Below are 25,304 nucleotides of genomic sequence, written 5' to 3'. Positions count from 1 at the left end.
AGAACTTTGCAAATGAGGATTTCTTTAGAATCCCCCTCTTGTCTCATGCTACTTTGTTCCAATTGATTTTTTTAAAAATCAAAGAAATTGATAACAGTTTACAATTTTGGCGACGACAGTGTTATTCAACTTGGACACCATGACTAATAAACTCAGCAGCTGTTTATTGGTGTAATGGGGAATTGCAAAAGCGGTTCAGTGTTTCTAAGCTGAGACTGAATACTGACAAAATAGAACAATATTTATTTGACGAAAAAGTAATGTAAACAGCGCTATTTATTCTCCAACGGAAAAAACTTAAAAGTTTTTCTTTTATTAGGATTAACAAATATCTTTAAAATAACAGCTTTGTGTGTCTTCGATGTTTTTTCTTCCTGCGAAAAATATACACCATCTGTGATATTGAATTTTACTACATATCAATCTTCTACAGAAAGTAAAGAGAATAACGAGCAACGCCTGTTGGTTCACTGTTAGACTACCCCCTGTATTACCAACATCATTTTGCAAATCAGTAGTGAAGCTAATTAGGAAGCGATGCCTACATTTTTCTTCCAATTTAGAAGCCAATTACGCGTTAGTATTTAAAAAAACAACAAAACGCATTCTAAAATAGTCTCCACGACATGAAAATTCAAAAATCTGCTCGCCATATTTAAAGTAACTTCTATTACTATGTAAAATCGCTCGTGGTATTCACAAAATTATAGTGGATATGATTCCACTTTTGTCCGAATACTTGCATGCATTGAACCATTAGGTAAAGCAGTGAAAAAGCATGCTAGTGAATGTTGCGGCACTTCACGCACTTATGATTGCCATGTAACTGATCAAAAAATGGGCCGCAAAAGCTGACTACACGGGAAGGAGATCATGTACCACAACGGGAGCTGTTACTGAACGACTTTGATGAGTACCAAATCAGGGTTCTGATATTGAGAATTTAGTCAACTGGAGGCTCATAGATTTCTCAAACCCGAACGAATACTACCTTTACCGTTTGATTCTTGATCGATACAAGCGCAATAATTTTCCTGACGACAGAATATTCTCAACTGTTAGCAAATTACATTTGCCTACACAGGGAGTTAAAATTTATTAGGCAGGCTTCCAGCTCACTTTCCATTTTCAAATTTTTTCCTGTGCTAAATAATTAATAAGGCGAAGAGTACTTTAATGCAGATTCCAACGATTGACGAAACAAATTTTCTGTTCCTCACTTTTAAATGCCTATGGCTGGCTTATAGTTATTCCCTACCCGGTAGACGTCAAAATTTCAATGGAATGTTAAACATTTTTCCAATTGCAAATCAAATTGAGGCCGTCATTACGCAGTCCAGGGGCACCTGAAAAAAAATTATTTTTCAATTTTGTCGACCTCGTGAGACTTTCTTTAGTTTCGTCTCTAGCGTTTTTTTAATTGAAAAACCATTAAAAGGACAACCTATAAGCCTTCAAAGAAAACAAATGTGAAATTTTATTCTTTTTTGAAGTACAATTTTTTAAAACCCTGAGCTACTAGAGATTTTAAAGCAGCAAATTTTTGTAATTAGTTATTTCAGTTCAAGTAATTTGATCTTTCAATGCCAAGAACTTCTTAAATGAGTATTTTTTTAGAATCCCCCGCTTGTCTCAAGCTATTTTGTTCCAATTGATTTTCTTACAAACCAAAAAAATTGATAACAATTTTCAATTTTGATGACGACAGTGTTATTCAACGTAAACGCCATGAATAATTAAGTCGGCAGCTGCTTACTGGATTAATGGTGAATTGCAAAAGCGGTTCAGTGTTGATAAGCTGACACTGAATTCTGACACGATAGAACAATTTTTCAGTTGAGGAAAAACAAATGTAAACAGCGCTATTTATTCTCCAACGGAAAATACTCAAAAGTTTTTCTTTTATTAAGATTAACAAATATCCTTAAAACAACAGCTTTGCAATGTATTTCCTTCCTGCGAAAAATATACACCATCTGTGATATATACTACCCTGTAGACGATCAAAATTTCAATCGAATGTTAAATTTTTTTCCATTTGCAGATTAAATTGAGGCCGTCATTTCGCTGCCAAGGACAACTGAAAGAATTTATTCTATTTTGTCAACCTCGTGAGACTTTCTAAAGTTTCGTTTATAGGGTAGTTTTTTGAAAGACCATTAAAACGACAACCTATACGCCTTCTAAGAAAACAAATGTGAAGTTTTAAAAAATTTTCGAAGTGCAAATTTTTAAACCCTAAGCTACTAGCGGAAAGAAAAAGTACAAGCTGCTTCCATACAAATATTTGAACACTATGACTAGGTAAATGATTTAATTTAGATGAAAGTGCATGTACCAAACTATTTTGACAGAAACATCCCTCATGAAGGTGGCAAATGAATTACTCCGCAAATTAAGTCTGAAAATGGGCTTTTTTTTACTGATCAGTTTTATCTAACACCATTTAACTCTTCAATTTCAGAACTTGTTTAATTTTCGATTTTAAAGCAGCAAATTGTTGTAATTACTTATTTGACTTTAAGTAATTTGATCCTTCAATGCCAAGAACTACTGAAATGGGGATTTTTTTAGAATCCCCTTCATGTCTCATGCTATTTTGTTCCAATTGATTTTCTTAAAAATCAAAGAAATTGATAACAATTTTCAATTTTGGTGACGACAGTATTATTCAACTTAGACGCCATTAATAATTAAGTCGGCAGCTGCTTACTGCATTAATGGGGAATTGCAAAAACGGTTCAGTGTTGCTAAGTTGAGACTGAATTTTGACAAAACAGAACAATTTTTCAGTTGACGAAAAACTAATGTAAACAGCGCTATTTATTCTCCAACGGAAAAAACTCAAAAGTTTTTCTTTTATTAGGATTAACAAATATCTTTAAAATAACAGGTTTGTGTGTCTTCGATGTTTTTTCTTCCTGCGAAAAATATACACCATCTGTGATATTGAATTTTACTACATATCAATCTTCTACAGAAAGTAAAGAGAATAACGAGCAACGCTTGTTTGTTCACTGTTAGACTACCCCCTGTATTACCAACATCATTTTGCAAATCAGTAGTGAAGCTAAGCTAGGAAGCGATGCCTACACTTTTCTTCCAATTTAGAAGCCAATTACGCGTTAGTATTGAAAAAAACAACAAAACGCATTCTAAAGTAGTCTCCACGACATGAAAATTCAAAATCTGCTCGCCATATTTAAAGTAATTTCTATTACCATGTAAAATCGCTCGTGGTGTTCAAAACAAAATTATAGTGGATATGATTCCACTTTTGTCCGAATACTTGCATGCATTGAACCATTAGGTAAAGCAGTGAAAAAGCATGCTAGTGAATGTTGCGGCACTTCACGCACTTATGATTGCCATGTAACTGATCAAAAAATAGGCCGCAAAAGCTGACTACACGGGAAGGAGATCATGTAGCACAACGGGAGCTGTTACTGAACGACTTTGATGAGTACCAAATCAGGGTTCTGATATTGAGAATTTAGTCAACTGGAGGCTCATAGGTTTTTCAAACCCGAACTAATACTACCTTTACCGTTTGATTCTTGATCGATACAAGCGCAATAATTTTCCTGACGGCAGAATATTCTCAACTGTTAGCAAATTACATTTGCCTACACAGGGAGTTAAAACTTATTAGGCAGGCTTCCAGCCCACTTTCCATTTTCAAATTTTTTCCTGTGGTAAATAATTAATAAAGCGAAGAGTACTTTAATGCAGATTCAAACGATTGACGAAACAAATTTTCTGTTCCTCACTTTTAAATGCCTATGGTTGGCTTATAGTTAATCCCTACCCGGTAGACGCCAAAATTTCAATGGAAGGTTAGACATTTTTCCAATTGCAAGTCAAATTGAGGCCGTCATTACGCAGTCCAGGGGCACCTGAAAAAAAATTATTTTTCAATTTTGTCGACCCCGTGAGACTTTCTTTAGTTTCGTCTCTAGCGTTTTTTTAATTGAAAAACCATTAAAAGGACAACCTATAAGCCTTCAAAGAAAACAAATGTGAAATTTTAATCTTTTTCGAAGTAGAATTTTTTTAAACCCTGAGCTACTAGAGATTTTAAAGCAGCAAAATTTTGTAATTAGTTATTTCAGTTCAAGTAATTTGATCTTTCAATGCCAAGAACTTCCTAAATGAATATTTTTTTAGAATCCCCCGCTTGTCTCATGCTATTTTGTTCCAATTGATTTTCTTACAAATCAAAAAAATTGATAACAGTTTTCAATTTTGAAGTGTTATTCAACTTAGACGCCATGAATAATAAAGTCGGCAGCTGTTTACTGGATTAATGGAAAATTGCAAAAGCGGTTCAGTGTTGCTAAGTTGAGACTGAATTCTGACAAAATAGAACAATTTTTCAGTTGACGAAAACCTAATTTTAACAGCGCTATTTAATCTCCAATGGAAAATACTCAAAACTTTTCTTTTATTAAGATTATCAAATATCCTTAAAATAACAACTTTGCGATGTTTTTTCTTCCTGCAAAAAAAATACACCATCTGTGATATATACTACCCTGTAGACGATCAAAACTTCAATCGAAGTTTAAACATTTTTTTAAATTGCAAATTAAATTGAGGCCGTCATTACGCTACCCAAGTACAACTGAAAAAATTTACTCCATTTTGTCAACCTCGTGTGACTTTCTAAATTTTCGTTTTCAGGGTAGTTTTTCGAAAGACCATTAAAACGACAACCTATAAGCCTTCAAAGAAAACAAATGTGAAATTTTAAAAATTTTTCGAAGTGCAAATTTTTTAAACCCTAAGCTACTAGCGGAAAGAAAAAGTACAGGCTTCTTCCATACAAAGAATTGAACACAATGACTAGGTAAATGATTTAGTTTAGATGAAAATGCATGTACCAAATCAAATTATTTTGACAGAAACGTCCCTCATGAACAGAAACATCCCGTCATTACGCTGTCCAAGGACAACTGAAAAAATCTATTCCATTTTGTCAACCTCGTGTGACTTTCTGACGTTTCGTTCATAGCGTAGTTTTTTGAAAGACCATTAAAACGACAACCTATAAGTTTCCAAAGAAAACAAATGTGAAATTTTAAAACTTTTTCGAAGTACAAATTTTTTAAAACCTGAGCTCCTAGGGGAAAGAAAAAGTACATGCCGCTTCCATACAAAGAATTGAACACAATGACTAGGTAAATGATTTAATTTAGATGAAAATGCATGTACCAAATTATTTTGACAGAAACATCCCTCATGAAGGTGGCGAATGAATTACTCCTCAAATTAAGTCTGAAAATGGGCATCTTTTTTACTGATCAGTTTTATGTGACACATTTTAACTCTTCAATTTCGGGACTTGTTTAATTTTTGAATTTAAAACAGCAAATTTTTGTAATTAGTTATTTGATTTTAAGTAATTTGATCCTTCAATGCCAAGAACTACTGAAATGGGGATTTTTTTAGAATCCCCCTCATGTCTCATGCAATTTTGTTCCAATTGGTTTTCTTAAAAATCAAAGAAATTGATAACAATTTGCAATTTTGGTGACGACAGTGTTATTCAACTTAGACGCCATGAATAATAAAGTCGGCAGCTGTTTACTTGATTAATGGGGAATTGCAAAAGCGGTTCAGTGTTGCGAAGTTGAGACTGAATTCTGACAAAATAGAACAATTTTTCAGTTGACGAAAACCTAATTTTAACAGTGCTATTTAATCTCCAACGGAAAAGACTCAAAGCTTTTCTTTTATTAAGATTATCAAATATCCTTAAAATAACAACTTTGCGATGTTTTTTCTTCCTGCGAAAAATATACACCATCTGTGATATATACTACCCTGTAGACGATCAAAACTTCAATCGAAGTTTTAACATTTTTCAAATTGTAAATTAAATCGAGGCCGTCATTACCCTATCCAAGGACAACTGAAAAAATTTATTCCATTTTGTCAACTTCGTGTGACTTTCTAAATTTTTGTTTTTAGGGTAGTTTTTTCGAAAGACCATTAAAACGACAACCTATAAGCCTTCAAAGAAAACAAATGTGAAATTTTAAAAATTTTTCGAAGTGCAAATTTTTTAAACCCTAAGCTACTAGCGGAAAGAAAAAGTACAAGCTGCTTCCATACAAAGAATTGAACACAATGACTAGGTAAATGATTTAATTTAGATGAAAATTCATGTACCAAATCAAATTATTTTGACAGAAACATCCCTCATGAAGGTGGCGAATGAATTACTCCGCAAATTAAGTCTGAAAATAGGCATTTTTGTTACTGATCAGTTTTATGTGACACCATTTAACTCTTCAATTTCGGGACTTGATTAAATTTCGATTTTAAAGCAGCAAATTTTTGTAATTAGTTATTTGACTTTAAGCAATGTGATCCTTCAATGCCAAGAACTATTGAAATGGGGATTTTTTTAGAATCCACCTCATGTCTCTTGCAATTTTGTTCCAATTGGTTTTCTTAAAAATCAAGGAAATTGATAACAATTTTCAATTTTGTTGACGACAGTGTTATTCAACTTAGACGCCATGAATAATAAAGTCGGCAGCTGCTTACTGGATTAATGGGGAATCGCAAAAACGGTTCAGTGTTGCTAAGTTGAGACTGAATTCTGACAAAATAGAACAATTTTTCAGTTGACGAAAAGCTAATTTTAACAGCGCAATTTATTCTCCAACGGAATATACTCAAAAATTTTTCTTTTATTAAGATTATCAAATATCCTTTAAATAACAGCTTTGCGATGTTTGTTCTTCCTGCGAACATTATACACCATCTGTGATATATACTACCCTGTAGACGATCAAAATTTCAATCAAAGGTTAAACATTTTTCAAATTGCAAATTAAATTGAGGCTGTCATTACGCTGTCCAAGGACAACTGAAAAAATCTATTCCATTTTGTCATTCTCGTGTGACTTTCTGACGTTTCGTTTATAGCGTAGTTTTTTGAAAGACCATTAAAACGACAACCTGTAAGCCTCCAAAAAAAACAAATGTGAAACTTTAAAACTTTTTCGAAGTACAAATTTTTTAAAACCTGAGCTCCTAGGGGAAAGAAAAAGTACATGCCGCTTCCATACAAAGAATTGAACACAATGACTAGGTAAATGATTTAATTTAGATGAAAATGCATGTACCAAACTATTTTGACAGAAACATCCCTCATGAAGGTGGCGAATGAATTACTCCTCAAATTAAGTCTGAAAATGGGCATCTTTTTTACTGATCAGTTTTATGTGACACATTTTAACTCTTCAATTTCGGGACTTGTTTAATTTTTGATTTTAAAACAGCAAATTTTTGTAATTAGTTATTTGATTTTAAGTAATTTGATCCTTCACTGCCAAGAACTACTGAAATGGGGATTTTTTTAGAATCCCCCTCATGTCTCATGCAATTTTGTTTCAATTGGTTTTCTTAAAAATCAAAGAAATTGATAACCATTTGCAATTTTGGTGACGACAGTGTTATTCAACTTAGACGCCATGAATAATAAAGTCGGCAGCTGTTTACTTGATTAATGGGGAATTGCAAAAGCGGTTCAGTGTTGCGAAGTTGAGACTGAATTCTGACAAAATAGAACAATTTTTCAGTTGACGAAAACCTAATTTTAACAGTGCTATTTAATCTCCAACGGAAAAGACTCAAAGCTTTTCTTTTATTAAGATTATCAAATATCCTTAAAATAACAACTTTGCGATGTTTTTTCTTCCTGCGAAAAATATACACCATCTGTGATATATACTACCCTGTAGACAATCAAAACTTCAATCGAAGGTTAAACATTTTTCAAATTGCAAATTAAATCGAGGCCGTCATTACCCTATCCAAGGACAACTGAAAAAATTTATTCCATTTTGTCAACTTCGTGTGACTTTCTAAATTTTTGTTTTTAGGGTAGTTTTTCGAAAGACCATTAAAACGACAACCTATAAGCCTTCAAAGAAAACAAATGTGAAATTTTAAAAACTTTTTGAAGTGCAAATTTTTTAAACCCTAAGCTACTGGCGGAAAGAAAAAGTACAAGCTGCTTCCATACAAAGAATTGAACACAATGACTAGGTAAATGATTTAATTTAGATGAAAATGCATGTACCAAATTATTTTGACAGAAACATCCTTCATGAAGGTGGCGAATGAATTACTCCGCAATTTAAGTCTGAAAAAGGGAATTTTTTTACTGATCAGTTTTATGTGACACCATTTAACTCTTCAATTTCGGGACTTATTTAATTTTCGATTTTAAAGCAGCAAATTTTTGTAATTTGTTATTTGACTTTAAGTAATTTGATCCTTCAATGCCAAGAACTACTGAGATGGGGATTTTTTTATGATCCCCCTCATGTCTCATGCAATTTTAATCCAATTGGTTTTCTTAAAAATCAAAGAAATTGATAACAATTTTCAATTTTGGTGACGACAGTGTTATTCAACTTAGACGCCATGAATAATAAAGTCAGCAGCTGCTTACTGGATTATTGCGGAATTGCAAAAACGGTTCAGTGTTGCTAAGTTGAGACTGAATTCTGACAAAATAGAACAATTTTTCAGTTGACGAAAAGCTAATTTTAACAGCGCTATTTATTCTCCAATGGAATATACTCAAAAATTTTTCTTTTGTTAAGATTATCAAATATCCTTTAAATAACAGCTTTGCGATGTTTTTTCTTCCCGCGAACATTATACACCATCTGTGATATATTCTACCCTGTAGACGATCAAAATTTCAATCGAAGGTTAAACATTTTTCAAATTGCAAATTAAATTGAGGCCGTCATTACGCTGTCCAAGGACAACTGAAGAAATTTGTTCCATTTTGTCAACCTCGTGTGACTTTCTGACGTTTCGTTTATAGCGTAATTTTTTGAAAGACCATTAAAACGACAACCTATAAGTTTCCAAAGAAAACAAATGTGAAATTTTAAAACTTTTTCGAAGTACAAATTTTTTAAAACCTGAGCTCCTAGTGGAAAGAAAAAGTACAAGCCGCTTCCATACAAAGAATTGAACACAATGACTAGGTAAATGATTTAATTTAGATGAAAATGCATGTACCAAATTATTTTGACAGAAACATCCCTCATGAAGGCGGCAAATGAATTACTCCGCAATATAAATCTGAAAATGGGCAATTTTTATTTTTACTGATCAGTTTTATGCGACACTCATGAACTCTTCAATTTCTGGACTTGTTTAATTTTTGATGATAAAGCAGCAAGTTTTTGTAATTAGTTATTTGAGTTCAAGTAATATGATCTTTCAATGCCATGAACTTCGCAAATGAGCGTTTTTTGAGAATCCTCTTCTTGTTTCATGCTATTTTGTTCCAATTTGTGTTCTTCAAATTCGAAGCAATTGATAACAATTTTTAATTTTGGCGATGACAGTGTTATTCAATCTGGATGCCATGACTAAATCAGTCAGCAGTTGTTTATTGGATTAATGGGACGTTGCAAAAGCGGTTCAGTGTTGCTAAGCTGAAACTGAACTCTGACAAAATAGAACAATTTTTCAGCTGACGAAACATTAATCTAAACTGCGCTATTATGTTTCCGACGGAAAATTCGCTTTTATTAAGATACTCAGATTTCGTTAAAAGATAGCTGGATCTTTTCCGTTTGTGCCCCCCAATACGTTATGCTCCCCCCAGTTACAGAGCACGTGTCATTACATAGTAAATCATTATGTAAAAATATTGCACGTGCATCTGGGGGTTGCAAATAATATGCACCCACTAAGCTGGGGGACACAAACGGAAAAGATCCAGATAGCTTTATGTATCGGCGATGTTTTTCCTGCAAAAAATATACACCATCTGTGATATTAAAATTTCCTACATGTCAATCTTTTAAGGAAAGTAAAGAAAAGAATGAGCTGAGCCTGTTGCCTCATTGTTGGACTACCCCCTGTATTACCAACATCATTTTATGAGTCAATTAATCTTTGAATTAAAAATTATATCACTTGAGCTTGAATATCTGATTTTTGCAAATCAAAAGTAAAGCTAAGCTAGGAAGCGATACCCTCACTTTTCTTAAAATTTAGAAATTAGGCGTTAGTCTAAAAAAGCTACAAAAAATAACGGAGCCTGCAGTGGTCTCCACAACATGAAAACTCAAAATCTGCTCACCGTATTTAAAGTTTAACTTTTATTAGCATCTAAAGGCGCTCGTGGTATTGGGAATAAATTATAGTGGATGTGATTCCACCTATGTCGGACAAATTTGCACGCATTTAGTCATTAGGTAGAGCAGTGAAAAAAATATGCAGGCGAGGGATGTGGTTGTTCTTTCACATGCGTTTGATTGGCGTATAATTGATCAATGAAATGAGCCAGAAAAGCTGTGTCTTTCCCATTATAGCCCCCCCATGAAATTATAGCCCCCCATTATGGTATAAATACCATGATGTGGGGGGGGGCTATAGGTTATCTAACCGCTAAGCTGGGGGGCTATAATGGGAAAGACCCGAAAAGCTCACTACTGTTCTGCGCCATCACTGACCACAAGTATGACATAAAAACATCAGACTACATAGCACGTAATACCAACGAACGAACCAGACAAGGCTCCAACTCCAGCTTCAACATTCCCAAAACCAGACTCAAAAGGACCGACGATAACTTCTGGACACGAAACGGAACACTGCACAACATTCTGAGTAAGCATATCGACTTAACAACGAAAGAAAACAGAAAAGCACGAATAACACAGCAATTTTGGAAATTCTTCGAAAAGTTCAACGAAGCCAGTCTATGTACCTGGAGGATACTCTGCCAATGCACGAACTGTAACCAACCTTCCAAACGTACTCACTAATGACATAAAGGGTGAAAACCCATGGTATATCCCTAAAGACTTCGCTACTACTACAACTACTCGGAAAGGAAAGCATGTAGCACAACGGAAGCCATTAATGAAAGCCCGCGATGAGTACCAAAACTAGGGGCTGATATTAAAATCTTTTTCAACTGGAGGCTCATTGCTTTTTTTCGAGGGTTGCGTTTTAGCGAATTTAGCCATCGAATTTTTCCAAACTGTTACCGAAGTGGTAGAAAGTAACAGAAAACTTTTTAAATCTAAATGACAAGCTCATGAATAAATGAATAATAGACGTAGCGAAAAATTAACTAAAAAATTTTTGTTTCATTGCTGATCCCTTGCTGAAATTCCCCAACGACTACTACCTTTAACATTTAATTCAAGATCGCTTCCGGCGGGCCCATTTTCCTGACGACCGAAAGGTTCTCAATTCTTTGCAAAATACATTGGCCTAATCCGGAAGCGGAAACGTTTTAGGCAGGCTTCCGGCCCACTTTCTATTTTCACATCTTTTCCGGTGCTAAATAATTAATAACGCGAAAGAGTGCTTTAATAGATATTCAAAGCGCTCACGAAACATTTGTTCTGTTGCTCACTTTAAAATGTCTGCGAGTGGTTTACAGTTAATCCCTACCTTGTAGACGATGGCATTTTCAATCGAAGATTAATCGTTTTTCTAATTGAAAGTTAAATTGAGACCGAGGCCGACATTGTGCTGTCCAGGAACTCGTCGGATCCTAATAGAAGGCGTGATTGAAGAAAAGCACAGGCTCATTTTTAGCCCATGATTCTATTCGACGAGAATTCTGGGTTTATAGATACTACGATCTATTTCAATCAGACTATTTCTGAGGAATGGTTAGACTTCTTGAAATTCCTATGCAAAAAAAGGCTCATAATTTCACATAGGTTAGACTCGGCTAGTTTTGCCTAAACAGAAAAGTCAACTCTTAACAACCGACCATGTTGATTTATTGTCCGTTTTCTAGTCCAGTATCACCAAGGGCATTATGCCTTACATCTTTGCCAGTATGCCATAGATGTAAATCCTTAAATAGCTCCATCAAAAGTGAATGCATGATATGATGGATTTACATACAATTTTCTTTGGCTCGCTCGGAAATTTATTTTTGAGAATTTTTTTAAGTTGAACAAGAGACAGTTCGGCATGCTTCAGGTTTCAAACCAATACAGATTAGCTTGGATTCTTGAAAGTTCCCGTCAAAGCATTTCAAGCTGTCGGAAAATCGAAGCGTAGTTGATGGGAAAACGCTATCAAGCAGGTCCTTATTATTTCGTAGAATAAGAAAAACTGGCGTAGTGCAGATCCTTGAAGTAAATTGGCAAGTAAATCTAGAAGCAGATAGAATGTAGACTATCTCGTCTAATGATCGTGCCGGATTTGTTGCTAGCTCTAATTTTTTGCAAGGGTTTTCATTATTTTGTGGATACGGTTGTAGGTTCCAACAGGGTGAGGTCATCTGGTAAAATAGTGTTCTCAATTACTGCTCTTTAATAAAATAATTTTGCGCCAAAAGAATTTGCTCCCTTTTTTGATACATCAAATTGTCAGCTTTAATCCTCTCAAAGATAGGTAATTGATCTCTACTCATCTTCGAAAACATTTCGGGCGTTTCATTTTGGTAAAAAAGCTTATGAATAAAACGTTTCAGTTTCAAATTGCCCGACAAAGCATTTTTGCCCAGCACGCCTTCACAGCTTATGTTCAGTATATTTTGAGAACACTTTTTTGGTGGAATAGTGAGTCTAATTGTATGAATTTTCAGCTAATTTTTAGTTTTCCGAATTCTCAGTCAGCTGTCATTGCTCTCCTAACTATTTTACGAGCACTGGCGAGTTTACGTTTTCAAATCAGTTTTATACGTTTATTAGTGTTTCTTAGGCATTTGGATGCGATGTGAGGCTTTGTCAATCCTCGTGACAGAATACAAACAATAAATATTTACAATAAAATATATAGCCAATTTTCGACATGATTTGGTCTATTAATGTCTAACTATGACCTATTTATTATGATTATTTTTCCTTTGCTTATTTTGTCATGACCGAAATAATAAGATTAGATTTCGATCATGAATATTATAGTTTGCATTGTTTAATTTTTGATATCATTGAAAATGTGGTTTAATAGTTTATCCTGATTGGATAAAAAGATTGTTATAATTCTATTCAAATGCTAAAATGTTATTGTATAGAACCTGAAAAATAGGGAAGTTGTCTTACTAAAGTTTGAAATGAAGAAGAGTTGTCAGAAATAAAAGTTGGTTGATGAAAAGAAGAGAATAGATATATCTGAATTGAAGTTGTGCACAAAGGTTTCCAGAGGGTATAGCCACATCGAATTCGCTCTTAATCCGAAGACCTAAAACATAGAGTAATCAGATACTTAATAGAACATACTAACGTAAGCGTTATGAGCTGGTGACAAGAGTGGGGTTACCATCAGCATTACCATTAGCAGAAGCACTTACAACCCCGGGAGAAACAACTACCCAATCTACAAATTGCTCTCAAATATGTCACAATTTCTAACACCTGAGCAATATAATACACCAACTTCAGAGTCATCAGCAACGTCATCACCAACGCAAACACAACCCTCTGCTTCCATGCAACCACCAACGTCTAATCTAGCATGGTTAATAAAAGAAAAACGTGAGCAACGAAAGCAAACAAATATAACAGATTAACAGCCATCACCCCTCCGATATTCTCTCAACCTACACAAACACTCAGTCGTACAACCAGTACAAAAATAACAGAAACTGGACCTCAAATTGCTGACACTACATCACTATATGGCCGTGAAACAAAACAAACGCAGTTTTTCTTCTGGGCAAAAATTCTTGACTTTTCACATTAAAGACAAGATTAAATTGAATTATTTTCCTTACAATTACTTAATTACGTCAATTTTGTTTAGCTTAATTAGCAATCTCATGTCTTTCAGGAACTTAACCATTACAAAGTAGTGACTAATAGAATACAAACTTTTCCCTTAAAACATTAACTTGAAACAACTATATATAGCGCTCTACTGAACGTATTAAATGACTGTGCACTCAACAGTGTGGAAGATAGCATTATAGGTAAGCCATTCCAATTTACCCGCAGGCACATTAGGAATACTTCGGTTATTCATTAGTTCCACAGTTTGAAACTTCAATTTTGCATAGCCATTTTCTATGCTTATACATGTTATTACCAATAAAATTGAAAAATCTTTTCAAGACAGAAATTTAAAAATTTACATCCACAGCGTTGTTCACCTTGTCAATACCTATCGTTTAGTCTATAATATGTTTCATAGCATATACTCAGAACTAATGGGGTGAATAATTTGAACCTATTTTAATACCTTATTGACACCATAATCATGCCTTTCTACATGAATCAATGTTCTTGGAAGCCATTTGGAAACATTCATGTCCGAACTGGCTGTAACTGCCCGGCTTTGCGTGTATTCCAGTAACAATGAGCTGTGCTTCAAAGTCACAATTTCAGCACAAGTTGCGACACATTCGCGACAGGAGATTTTCTTTACATGTTTTATCCAATTCCCTAAATAATATATACAAAGAAACTATAATAGAACATACTAACGTAAGCGTTATAAGATATTGTGTTTAATCTTCAATTTTTATTTTTTTAGGGTCATGCGTTGCTTGCCTTGATCAGACACTAAATAGATTTTTTTTTCACTTATCGAATTTTGGTGTCTATTTTGCTTTTTCGTTATTTTCTGGGGTTTCTGTTCAAAAGATTTTTGCTGATTTGAACAAAACATTACCACAAGTACGCGCTAGTAGTCATTTGCTCGCCACTGCTTGTAACGAATATCTTTAATATTGGATTTTTTTTTTATTTTCCGTGTCTGGCTCATTTTTCTGCGGCTCTTTCGTGACTGATTATTTTATTATAATATCTATTATTCTTCGAGTCAAGACCAAATAAATTTATATCGAAAGATTCAGAGTTTCAAAGGTACAGAAATTAAAAAAGAAGTCGAGAGTTCTTGACTTGCTTTTTACGTGAATGCTTTTGACAGCTTTTTTGTGATTTTAATAGTTATTATTCTTCTCTTCCTCATACAGTTCAGAGGATGTGACGGTTCATTTCCTTGCAGAAAGTTTAGTTGAATGTTTAAGTCAATCGTCGCCGGGTCGTTCTGGGAGTCTTTAGACTGTTTTTTCACTTAGTCAAAGAAAAATTTGCTTCGCGTTTCCCCCTTTTTGCCCGACTGTTGACATATTTGATATATTAGGTGAGATATCTTTGACTTTTCTAGGCTTGTTTCATTCTTCGTTCCTGGTGCTAAAAATTATGTAAGAAGCTGTTGCTCAGCAAAGCAATCGAAACTGAACCAAATCAAGTTAGAAAACGAAATGAAATTAGTTTTTTCTCTTCTTGTTTTTAATCTCAATCGGGGTCATGGGAATCAGTGGCGGGTGTTGTCCCCGATCTTCTGGGTATGTTTTTTAACAAGAATGTAAAAAGAGATGGTGTTCAAGGTGGTAACAATTATTTATTCTGATTAATTTATATTGAAGCACAGTATTTAAATGGTACCTAAACCTATAATATAATAATGATAAAATAAGAATAATTATAACATCTTGTCCTCTTGTAAGTTTAAGTGGTTGATTTTTTGTTTCATGATCTTCTAGTTTAATCTTGGTTTTTAAGTGAACTTAAAAGTATTTTTTATTATAATTGGCAATTGAATACTGCAGAAAACAATTATCTGATTTTAGTCTCAGATCTCTGGAGCGTTGCCTTTTTCGTTGTACAAATTATTCGGGCAACTATACTTTATGTTCTAATGTGTACTATGAAATGTCCAAGCGAAAAATGGAAACTTGAGTAGGCGAGATTTTTCATGTTTGTTTGCTATCATGTCTTTAGAATGTTTCTAAAATATCATCAGTAAATATATGTTTATCTCTTGAGAATGAGGAATTTGTTGTTGCCTCAACCACCACTAGTAGCGAGTGGGCATGTGGGGTGTTTGTTGTGGGGATTCTGTTGGTAATTGATAGGGGGTTTGGAATGTTTTGCTGGGATTAAATTAAACTGCATAAGTATCTCTCATCTTAGCTTACCAACCAATTGGCCACGTTGGCTAAATATTTTCTAGTGCCTTGTTGTTTTCCTCAGTTTTAGCCTAATTTGTCAATTTACCATTCAGTTGTTTTGTTGTTTTTATCGATTTAAACGCGCGTAAACCCTCTTGTTGCAATCCAGCCGATTGCTTACCCCCAACTAACTATAGCACCCCCTTTACACTCGTCTCGCTTTATTCCCCCCACACCTCCCCGCCTCCTCCCCGGTGTGTGGTGTTAGAGGGATAAAGCAATGGGAGGAATAAGCGGAAATGAGGAGCAGTAAGAAGGCAGTCTTCTAATATGTATATTGGATTGATACCTGGTTGTTTATTTGTTGTTTTCATTCACTTTCCATATTGTTTTCTTTTGTTTTTATTTACTATTTACACCTTTTTGGACACTGCTATCGCTCAACCTTCCCCCCAATCCATCTATCTGTCGTGCTGCTTATCTGTTACGTCTGATTATTTAAAATCTAAACGGCTATTCTAACTTGCTAATGCTGTTAACTATGCTAATAAATCTCATGATATTTCGTCTAAACTGTAAACATTTTGTTGTTTTTATTGGTTTCCCCCATTCTGTTGCGGAAAATCCCCCTCCTCTCAAATTTCAGCCACTTCCCTTGCTGCTTTTCTTGTGGGCTCTATTTCTCTCTTTCTCTCTCTCTCTCTCGTCATCTCTCACTGTTTCTATCTATGGATTAATTGTGCAATAGCTCGCCTGATTAATCAATAAGCATGGCCAATAAACCGATCTAACTCTTTGCCATCTTGCTATGCATTCATTTTATTTATTGCTTATAAAAATTGCCTCTGTCTCATCCCAAAATAAATAAACAACTCAAATAAACTGTAAGTTTTTCTCTATTTGGAGTAGAAAACAATATTTTCAACTAAAAGCTAATACAATAGTCTTAGTGTGAATTCCAAGTATTGCGTATTTTGAAAGTAATTCTGAAAAATTCTAACAGTCATAATGTTGACCTCATTTATCAAACTAACTCTATTTAAAGACCAATCTGAAAGTGTTTGAGCTTTTTTAAAATCCTGAGTTTGTATTTTGCTAAATTGTAGTTTACTACACGTGGAACTCTTTTCTTGTTTAGGCGATAAGTCGCCGACTGTCTGTTCGGAGCTCCGATTTCATCAGCTGAACGTTTCACCTCTGCTGCAAAAATTTGTTACACAATTCGAAGTGTTGCCCAGACGCCTTGTAGCAAGTCCCCCAACATGATGCCACAAATCAGGTAAGGTTTCATATCTGGACCTTAGGACTTTGTGAATAAAGTTTCAAATTTCATTATCTCAATTGAGATGTTGCAAGATTTGGAGTTTTGGAGACTATACTCCTAAAGTTGCCGAAAAAAATTTGATGCAATCTCTAAATGTCATATCTGTCTGCAAAAGACGGTGATGCATGTTTTAACTGTTATCAAAAATGGGCGCAAACGTAACAACAAATTTTATGATCCGCGAAGTGACAGCTGAAGCTAATATAGTGGTAAAACGTTTTTCTTCACAGATGGCCGTGGTTAGCTTCAAACATTTTGATCTTTCGTTCAAATTTAGTTTTCAAAACAGCAGAATTGTTCCGTACCTCAATCTTTTCGTCGTACAATCAAAGTTGTCTTAAATTTCAGCAACGCTTTTTCTTGAAGCAACCTGTTCTTCTGGCTGGAGTACGAGGATAGAAATTGATCAGGAAGCTCTATTATTGATCTCATAATGGTTGTATGCGTCAGTTTTTATTCTGACTATTTGATTGCGCCTCTAAAAATACTGCATTAACTTTTCACCTGAAATATATTAATGGGAATTGTTTTCAGTTGAAAAAATAAATTCAATTATTCAACATTTTACTCAATACAGTCAAGTCAATTATAGAGAATCAATTGGATTATGAAATTTAAAAGTCTGAACAATAGTTTCAAGTTGATGTCGATATCGTCCAATTTTGGTCGATTCTTATTTCGACATAGAAACAAGACTTCTTGTGCTCTCTATAGGTCCTGCCACATGGAATTTACATCATATCATTGGGATTAGTCTCGTGTTATATTTTTGCCTAGCTCGTGTTATGTAATTGCTATCAGTGTTTTCTTCACTTACGACTCTGAACAGTCGATTTAGCGGTTATTGTCTGACAATTTACCGGCTATTTTGCTTTTTGATTGCTCTCAAACGAAGTTTAGCAATTATATTAGGCTGTGCTTTTTTAATTCGATTTTTCACTTGACCGATGTTTCGTCCGACTCATTTGACTTTTCTTCCACAAAAACGGGATAAATAGGTAGCGCCCTGAGGCCATTTCAGAGCCTCTTAGAGCCTTTCAGCTCAATAGTCTCCAAGTATGCGATTCATAGAAATTGTTTTGGAGACGTATAATCATGTTGTGAAGGGCAGTTCTTAGAGTTTGACCCCAACCCCCCCCCCTCCCCCACTTCACCACTCTCCCACATCAGCCCCCCTCAATTCACCCCCATGCCCACCGCTGCACATCGCTCAGGCCGTACGGACGTGGCTCCCGTGCAGCCAAAGACCCCCGGACCGTTGCCCCCATCAATCCCCCTGTGCATGCCCCCCTCCCCGCTGCGCCCACATGCCCGTTGCATTAAGCTAAAGCTAGCCTCACAAAACCGTAGCTAGGTTTTGACGAATCCAATCGCTCGTCGGTCTTCTGTGAGCAATTCACCTTAATTTCAGCTTCTACAGGTGCGATACGTCGAATTTTGTGACAATAAAAGTATAACGATTTGTGGCAAAAAATATGTAATTTGGTTAATTGTTGGTTGTTTTATTTTAGCGTGAAGGCCTTGAGTTCGTCGGTACTTATGCGATAGTGTGTAGTATTATTTTAAGATTTTAAAATTTTCTTAACTCTGAGAGAACAAACTTTAAAACTCTGGATTCAAATTTTCCTATTCCTAACACCGTACCGAACTACTCACGATAGAACGAACCTCTGGGCTTAAAAGTTTGAAAAAAGGTTTATGATGTAAGGGTATCCAACTTTGATATTTAAAGGATGAGTGCGCTGTATTTATTTATGGATTGATTTAAATGTTGAGTTCAACGTTTTATTTGTAGTTGTTCTAGACCACCTTAGTTAGAATTTCTATAATTTTTCAAATATTAGGTTGAGATTGCCGAATTGGAGTTGTTTTTGAGCGTCCCTTGATTTCTTCGTCAGGATTTCTGCTGGGATCATTCATTCACGCCCCCTTCAAGATAGCTATTTGTGTAGTCATTGACGTCTCTGTCAACTGAAGTTTTGGGTCCTCGTTCTTCTCTTCTCGCACCAAAACTTTGAATTTCGTCCAAGGATTGTCAAAAATGCTTTTATACAGGCAGCTTAGGACGAATGTGCCCGTTTGAGTCAAATTTAAAATCAGTTTCGTGACGTGTGCAGTTAACCGAATTTAAAACAATGGAACTTCATTTGTTAAAATGATCGAAAGTGGTTTATCCCTGTGGTTTGTTGTTTTTCTTGGTAGCTACCCGGACATCTGAAGCAGTTATCCATCCTTTCTTTTAAAGATTTGGTTGTTTTGAATCGTTTCTAAGTGTTCTCGAACTGATTTTCCTTTTTGTGTCCTTTTTTACACTTTTAATCTGTCGAGTGCTAGTAGTATGCACGATAGCCGACTCAACGACTTGACGAACGTCGTTAACTATATGCGCTATCAACTTTAACACTAACTTGAGTTTATTGCGATATGGAACAAATCCGATGCATCCATATTTCGCAGTTTTATATTCGGGGACTCAGGATTAGAGTTTCTGTATGTGTTCTTGATCTAAATCAATTTTAGGGAAGCTACGATTTGAGGTTATCTATTGAACCTTATTTTGCTTTTCCTTGTTATAGATAAGATAGTGTGTGTATGTTAGCTAGTGAGTGAGTGAGTTTGTTTGGGCTTAGCACGTGTTTTACGTGTTTGTCTTGGTTTGTTTATCAACAGAGCAGAGTTTGTTTACAAACACAGTTTCAGGTGCAGTGTGGCGTAGGATAAACAACGAGTGCCTTTTGTTGTTTTCTTCCTTTCCCTCTTTGTCTCTTGCAGTGAGTCCACCGATTCCATTCTCTAAACACACAACCACATGCTCTCTTAATTGTTGTCCTCGAAGTACCGCCAACAGTACCTTCGTTATCTCCGCCTCGATTTATTTAACAGTCGAAGCTGCAGCCTCTTGCAAAGTTAGTCACGATTTTTGGCTTGTACTACTATTAGTTTCCCGAAGGTCACTTCTCACGACTAAATTATCACGACTGTTAATTTTCACGACCGTGAATTTTCACTTTCAACCTTTTTTCTCGTTGTTTGCGACTCAGTTTTCATGACTTGTATTCCACCTGTGAGCAACTAAAAAAAATTTTAATAGAAACGATTTTGCAGGTTAATTATAAAAATTATGTTTTAAATTTGACGGTACTAATAGTGTGTTCCCACAGGCAGATGATCGGGTTGTTTTTGATAGTTTCAAGTATAAATTTGTTTTGTGAACGCTTCAGACTGTGAAAATATTTTTCCCTCACTGGCATATCAAACTTCTTCGTTTTAGTCAAATGAAAGTATTAATCTCAATATTTGGACTAAAAGGGGCGGTAAAGTTTAATTCTGATGACTAAATGTTTATATTTGCTTAATAGTTATAGCATAAGGCAGTTAAATTTTGACAAACGATTCTTATGCAAAATTGGTTTGTGAACTTTAATTAGTTAGTGAGAATTAATTATCACTCATTCGCAAAAACCACCGTTTTTTTACAGCAGCTTTCTGAATAAAAAAGTTCTTTTGTTAGATCTTTGAAGTAATAATCTCTGCCGGAGCTTGATCAATTGGGTAGTACTAGGAACCGATTCATCAAACTGTTAGCTTTTGAGTCAACCATTTAGTTATCTGTAAGATTAAGGGTGACAATTAGACTTCTGTTTACTAGATTGTTTTTGATCCTATTGCGCAACAATGCTGGTCTTGTTGCTTCTGGTCAAACATACAAACTATATCTTGTTTCAACTATTAATTGTCCACTGCTTGTCAATGTGTATTCATAATAACTTGGACACTAGTTAAATCGGTAATAATGACGAGCGTTACTAATCAAAACAGTTATTATATCACATTGTTTTTGTTTCATCAAGCAAATTTACCCGTATCCTTTGTTCCACATGATTAGATATGAAAATAGATCTAGTACCGTCATAAAGAATATTGGGTGAAAAATTACAAACGTTTTGAGAGATAATGTTCATTTTTATTTTTGGTACTTTACGGAAACCATATAATTAGCTCTGGGAGGTGCATTGTTTCAACGACAGGTGCGTTAATCACCCTCTGCTGGGGTCTCTCAACATTTACTCGCAACTTACTCTAAGGATTATTTCTATAATCGTTTTGATTAATTGCGTGCTCTTATTGCATGTATACGTGTTAATAGCTTTTTTTGGTGTCAAACAACTGCTCAACTTTAAACGGATTTGCATATTCATATAACCAAAAAGTGCTAAGTGGCCAAAATACTGTAAGATAATAATAGCCTTTGCTAAAAGTTGGGACTAAAACTATCTTGCTTTAAATTCTATTAATTTTAAAAATTTAACTTATAAAAAAATAAGATCGGCGTGCAGCTTAAAATATACTCCAGTGCTTAGTTTTGTGACTCAAATAGAGAAAAATCTTTGTAGCGTACCGAAAGACAAAAATCTGGTCCTTTAGATAGGCTACCACTACTTGCTAAAATGATATAATCGCTGACGACTTAGTTCGGAAAAACGTGGATTCAGATGTTTCCTGGGCTCACTCGTTATTTGACGTTTTCATTCACTTGATAAAAAAACATTTAAGTTTTAAATCGACAAAATTTATTGTTTCTAACGGAGGGCTTATGTTTTTCAGTGTTATTAATTGCTCTCGAAAGATGTTTGAGGCAATTATTGTAAACGGGTGTTTTTATGCAAAATTTTTGCTCCACCGTTTTCATCTGGAACAATTTTGGATTTCACTTCTTTTGAGTTACTTGATAACGCTTGACTTTTTGAGTGATTTATGTTGCGCGCATTCTGAAATCAAGTCTATTGATAAAATGAAAGCAATTGTCATCCATTACCGTATATAGCCCGTGTAGCGTAGAGGTTTATGTAAACGGTGCTCATCAGAGAGGTGGAGGGTTCGAACCACACTCGAGTCGGAAGTTTTTGCACCATCTTTTCTGTTAGTGCCCCCACCCCGCAAGTACGTTCTTCAACTCGAAGTTACAGAGCTCGTGCCATAATATAGTGAATCATGGTATAAGAATATAGCACTTGCGCGATGGGCTTCAAATAGGATGCACACTAAGCGCGGGGGCCAAAGTTCCCCGCGGGGATCCAAAGTTTCCCTAGCATCTCCCCCTTTCTAAATTGTTTGGCTTGCAAAGGGTTTGAAAGCAATTCGTACTACGTTTGTCGGTTTATGTTCGTATCATTGATTAATTTTATTGCTGAAACTATTGTTAAGACTTATTATTCGGACAGAAACTGTGGTTCCTTAATGTCTCGGCAGAAACTATGGCAACATAAAGCCATCTTGATTGTTGTTTCACATGATTGCTGAAAATCAAGATGTTGAAAAATTTGTTTTTGTCTTGTGATAATCTTTTCTGAGCATAGGAAAAGGCAACGCAGTTGTTTAAAATTTATACGTTGAAAACTGTTTCTACATCTGATATTTAGTGCTAATCACAAATGGTTTTTAATACGCTGGAGGTTTTTTTTTATATAATCGTTCCCGAAAAACAAACTCGTCGAATACTTCGGCGCTGTTATTTTTTTTCGGGAAAAAAAACCGATTATCAACTTTCATTCATTTCTGAGAGCCAAAATTACTTAAATATTGCTCAACTTGTAGAGTTAGTACCGTTACACCAACATTTTGCTAAGGAGAGTTCTTTTTCGTTAAGTATGACATATTTTGCCTTCACTTCTCCTTTTCTGCCCCTTTAGGTTCAAAGAGCCGAGTCATTTCTGACCTGCTAACACCTGAGTTTAAAATTTGAACCCTTAAAACAATCTTTCTCTCTGTCTCTTGTGCAAGTTTGTAACAAACATGTGCTAGTGTTTGGCATTTTGTTTTTATTATAAGCCAGCTTCCCCGCAACGCTGACTTGGGTTGTGGAAGTTATTTGTTATGGAATGAGCGCGGAGGGGGATTTGAGTCGATATTTTATTTTGAGGGGATCATCGCGGGGATTTATCAGCAGGCACTGGGAGTTTCGAGAAGTAACTTTGTTGTTGTTGACTTTATTGTTATTAAAAGGTAATTGCTTTCCTGGTTGATAAACAGCTGCGATATTTACCTCAACTCGTAAACAAGGTTTAGCTCCTCAGTTCGAATTTTTCCTCCTCCAGACGCCATTTGTGTTTGTTGTGTTGTGTTGAGTGGCTGTATTGAGAAAGGCGGTTTTGTCCCCCGTGGCTCAGATTAGATTTATCTCCCCTAACCAATTTTGACCCTTGGGTGGCTCTGTTTTGTCTGCCCAAAAGCCCCTTTTTCCTCTTATTTACCCAATGATTGTTTAGTTTTTCCACAAGCAAATTGAGCCCAGCGTCAATAAACACAAACTATCAACCTAGAGTCTAAAGCAAATAACTAGATAACTGAGATCATATAATACATAAATCTAACTTTGCGCCCACTTTAAACAAATATCCAAATATCACTCCTCGCCTGTTTGCAAGGACCCAGTTTTAGTCTAGTCCTGTCCTGACTTATTGCTCGTTTGGTTGTTGTTGTGAGGTGAGAGCACAAGCACCCACTTGCACTCACACACTTGTTTTCATTTTGTTCTCTTCCTCAAATTGGTTTACTTATTTTTAGTTATTAGTTTATAACCTGGTAATAAGGACCGTGGGTGCCCGCCGTCGCTTCACACAGAATCAACAGCAGTAAACGCTTTATTTGTTTGGCAGCTTATTTTCCAAGCTTTCCGACGAGAGAGGCTGTTTATTTTGTTCATTGCTTTACAAATATTTGTGTTTGAGTTTCGGAGCTAGAAGGGTAAACACTCTCGTTAGAACGACAATAAAGAAAGCAACATAAATTTTTACTCAGTCGCTCTATTTCGGAAGATAACCAACGCCAAACATAACCTTCACCATTAGAGAAACCCATTCGATTCCTCTTGATTTACACTCATTTGTTATTGATGTCTCAATCGTCGCCAAAGTAAGTTAAGATGACAGGAAACGACTTAGACTTTCGCAATTAATCAAGTAGGCGTTATGGTTTGAATATTTTAAGTGTTTTAAGATATTTCGAAAAAAATTAAGTTATTTTTTTGTCTGATTGTTCCCAAAAGCTATGTCGTAAACGATCTGAGATTTTTACCAAATATGGATATTGGTAGACGTCTCAAAGGACAATTTATTCACTAGAAAGAGTTTTCTCAAAATCCAGAAAAAACCCTACGAATATGCCAAGAGGAAAAATTTTAGGAGAACAGTTCATGTCTCCAAAACTTGAAATACATTGAATCGCATAGTAACATTAAATTTATTTTCTGAGATTAAAGAAAATTTGCTTTTGATAATTGATATCTGATGTTTTTCAACATTATTTCTTCCTAATTTGTGCCTAATTATTTTCCAAAGGTGTCTTGAATCTTCCAACTAACTCCGTAATTAAAGCTCCAGTGTAACGAGCGAAAAGTAACCGGATCAAAAAAAAACTTGATACAAAGTTGTCTTTCTAAAAATGTTTAGTGAGTGAACTTTAAAATTTCTGATTCGAAACGCCCAATTTTTTAACCTAATATGTTATTGTACACAAGCATTAAGTTTCCAAAACCCATGATTCTAAAGTCTCCTAAATTTTATTCTCTAAAGATTCATTTTTCAAGTCTCCTGTTTTGTCACGACAATTTTTGGAGCTCTCTGTGTATGTTAGAAGTTGGTTATGGGACTTAGAGCCCACCCAGTTCGAGGGCTGGATACGAGGCTAAGGAAAAGGCTAGGATTTATGTTGTAACTTATTTTGAGAAACATTGCCGGAGGAAATCTAGAACTGACTCGAAGAAATCAGAGGAAAACAGGTCTTTCCAAAACATTAGCATCTTATTAAACCACTCATGGAAATTAAGAAAAAAAGTTGAAGTCAGTTCATGAAAATTTATTTTCTTAAAACGACTGAACACCTAGAAAAAAAGTTAACACCATAGAAACGTTTTTTTTCATATTTCAAGAAAAAGCATTTCGACAAATAAGGCTTTTAAAATGCCGGGAAAACATTAGGCTAGTCATAATACGCCATGAAACTTGCCTAAGATTATAGAAAAAAAATGAAAACTGCAAAAGTTAGAAAAACAGTTATAAAAAT

At 35.1% G+C, this 25,304-nt stretch overlaps 1 protein-coding gene across 3 annotated transcripts in view; it reads left to right on the top strand.

The window, feature by feature from the left end:
• LOC142342610 (uncharacterized) overlaps nucleotides 1-25,304 on the top strand; it is a 73,762-nt gene that overhangs the window by 18,142 nt on the left and 30,316 nt on the right. Inside the window, exons 1-2 of one of the 3 annotated variants that reach the window (XM_075394039.1) lie at nucleotides 16,467-16,803; nucleotides 17,058-17,198. The gene's annotated coding sequence lies outside the window, so the exon portion shown is untranslated. Of the gene's footprint in view, nucleotides 1-16,466; nucleotides 16,804-17,057; nucleotides 17,199-23,919; nucleotides 24,156-25,304 lie in introns of those variants that run through there. The other 2 variants (XM_075394022.1, XM_075394047.1) reach the window with 2 other exon arrangements.

Source organism: Convolutriloba macropyga, chromosome 1, assembly GCF_964194025.1.
Source record: "Convolutriloba macropyga chromosome 1, txConMacr16.3, whole genome shotgun sequence".
Classification (NCBI taxonomy): Eukaryota; Metazoa; Xenacoelomorpha; order Acoela; family Convolutidae; genus Convolutriloba; species Convolutriloba macropyga.
Note: the sequence above shows the minus strand (reverse complement) of the source record. Positions and strands in the feature narration are given on the sequence as shown.